The sequence below is a fragment of the Eleginops maclovinus genome, chromosome 4 (genome assembly GCF_036324505.1).
Source record: "Eleginops maclovinus isolate JMC-PN-2008 ecotype Puerto Natales chromosome 4, JC_Emac_rtc_rv5, whole genome shotgun sequence".
NCBI classification, from domain to species: domain Eukaryota; kingdom Metazoa; phylum Chordata; class Actinopteri; order Perciformes; family Eleginopidae; genus Eleginops; species Eleginops maclovinus.
The window spans coordinates 33,352,164-33,355,212 of record NC_086352.1 but is presented as its reverse complement, the minus strand read 5'-3'; positions in this window follow the sequence as shown (position 1 = coordinate 33,355,212).

Sequence of the window (3,049 nt, the reverse complement as noted above, 5' to 3'; positions counted from 1 at the left end):
GCCTGTAGCACAAGCACTATTATGTCTGATGCGCTGGATTTAGTCCACAAACTTGGCAACCTGTACCATCTATCTGGGAAATATAAGACAATATTTAAGGAGGTTGCCCAGTCGGAAGAAGGGAGTTTCAGAACTCTGAGGCCCCTCTGCCCCACACGATGGCTCATGAGGGTGGTAGCTATCCAGGCAGTTGTAGATCAATATGAAAAGATTTTGGTCAGTCTTGAGGAAATGGCATCTGGTTCCTCTGACACTTGCATAACTGCAAGGGGGCTTCTGGAGAGGTTTCAGAAGGGGCACATTTTGCTCAGCCTGATTATGGCCCTTGAAGTTCTAAAAGAACTTGAATGTCTCAACCGCTCCCTTCAGAGCAAGACAGTGAGTGTCTCAGGGATGCTGGCTGCGGTTGATTGTGTGAAAAACACAATTCAAGTAAAGAGATCTGATGAAACATTTCATCGTATATATACCCAAGCCTGTGATATGATCCAGGAGTTGGACATTGAGGCTATCCAGACTCCTCATATCCGGAGACCCCCAAAGCGCTTCACAGGAAATGCACCTGCATTTAGACCTACTTCCCCTGAGGAGTTCTACAGAATAGAATTCTTTAAAATGTTGGATGTAGTTGAGGTCCAGTTGACAAAGCACTTTGACCAGAGCAGCTTCCAAACACTCAACATACTGGAAAGGGTGTTAATAACTGGAAAGGTGGAGGATGTGGATGTGGTCAGTTCTTACCCAGAACTAGACCAGCATTCTTTGGAGGTACAGCTGGCAATGTTCAAACTTCAGTATCCCTGCAGCACGGTCAGTGAAGTGATGGATACCCTGAGAGCTATGCTGCCAGAGGTTCGAGGTTTGTTCACTCAAGTAGAAGTGTTGTTCAGGCTTCTTCTTGTTGTGCCATGCTCCTCAGCAGAAGCTGAGAGAAGTTTTAGTGCCTTGAGAAGGCTTAAGACGTGGCTGCGCTCTTCAATGTCTCAAAAGCGCTTGAACAATGTGGCTGTTTGCCACATCCACCAGGAGCATCTTGACAAACTTGACTTAGGGGAGATTTGCCAGCCATTTGTGTCTGCAAATGACAAAAGAGGTCACACTTTTGGAGCCTTTGTATGATCTCTTACTTTTGTTCTAACTGTAAAAATCCTGCTGTAGGCATGATACAGATAATAGGGGAGAAATATGATTATAGGAGAAGATATAGAACATTTAATGAAAGGACAACAAAAAGGGAAATCAACCATTTTGGGGAAAGGATGGAGATAGTAAAAGCAAGTCTTTAACAGGTTGTAAGGTTGTATTGAGTTATAGTGTTATGTTCTGCAGGGCACTGAAGAGGGCTAAGTTTGATTGTAATAGGCTCTGAGTAGCCTAGGTACGCATTTTATGTTTCCTCATAACTTTTTTTTCAAGAGATTTTTTGTTGCATGACATTAAAATAGGGCTATATGTTGCCTCAAATTTACCTCATTCTTTTCTAATTCACTCTTTGATTTTTTAAATCCTCATATTTTGCTCTCATTAAAAGAAAATAAAGTGCCATAAAAGTTGTCAGTGTCAGTCCTCTGTGTATTACACCAAAACATAATAGTAGTCAGTAATTGCAGACCATGCCGGCTCCAAGGAAAAACAATGAAAGAGGGAGATCATTTTGAATGTAAAATGCACCAGAATGCGGGAAATTGAATCTACTTCTTTCAAAATTTTATGGGGGAGGACCCCCAGACCCCCGCAAAAATGTGTCCCCCCCACATTCAAAAAACTGCTGACGCCCTTGGGATGTAACAATAACCACCAGGCACAATAATTCATGTAATGTGTTGACGTCTGTTGATCCTAACACTCTGTACTTCTGTTGAAATAGACATTTAGAAATGTCTTGGCATTAAAACAGTAATGGACCCAAAACTTTGAATCCATGCTGTTATACCGATTATATCGAATGTGCTGCAAAACTATCAATCCTGCATGTTTGGTTTTATTCTACAGAGTACTGAAGTTGGAAATTAAAATATTCAAAAATCAAATAAAACCCTGCTGTTCTGTGTAAACAAAACTGAACCGAAATAATGGAGGTTAGGTCCTTATAATGTACAATAAGTTGATCAGAATTATTGATGTAACTATTGTGACAGGCCTACAATTATTTTGGAGAGCAATATTCATGCCATGAACATTGCTCTCTTGAAAAATTGAATTGCTGAAATTAAAATGCAAATTCAATAAAAGAGCAAATCAATAGTAGAAAGGAAGAAAAACTAAGCTTGAATAAAATGATGGTAAATAAAGAATGTCTAAGTTGATCAATGTACATGAGCGCTTTTAGTAAATTTAGTGACTTGTTGCGTTACTGATTCCCCAAATTTCAGTTGATCAGGAAGAATCCAGAGAAACCCTTCCCAACTCCAGACAAACTTTCACAGTAAATAAGGCTTCCTAAATAAAATAATGACTATAAAATGCCTCTTGAACAAAAAACGCATCAACCAATAACAGAATAAAGCCTACAGACATTACACTTTTATTTGGTAAGCACAGTGTCCCAGACTAAAACCTGATTAAACAAACAAAGGTAATTGTGACTTATTGTTGCGTAAATAACAGTGGTTAGAAAACAATAACAAATTAGAAGGAAAAAAAATGATTTAAATAATATAGATTCCAGTATTCTGAGCCCCAACACTCCTCCTGACAAAAAGATGTGTTGCAGGCACGAAACATACTATATAGAAATACATTGTTTTTAAAATCACTCTGTGTGACTGAAAACCGTGTTGGTGTACATAAATCAATAGATTAAACTGCAAAAATGCCTTGAGACTGGGTTGAGTTAACCTAGTGGAAACATTATAAATAACCTTTAATCAACTCAAAGGGAATGAGTCCTTCAGCTGAAATCAGTCGGGGATAGAACATTGACCATCTGCCTCAAAGAGCTCAGTTAGAAAAGGTCACAGATCTCCTGTATGTTATCATCCTTGATGTTTGAGTGATAGTTCCAATTTTTGTTGAGAGGAATTCAGCCCAAAAAAGACAAGACAACCTG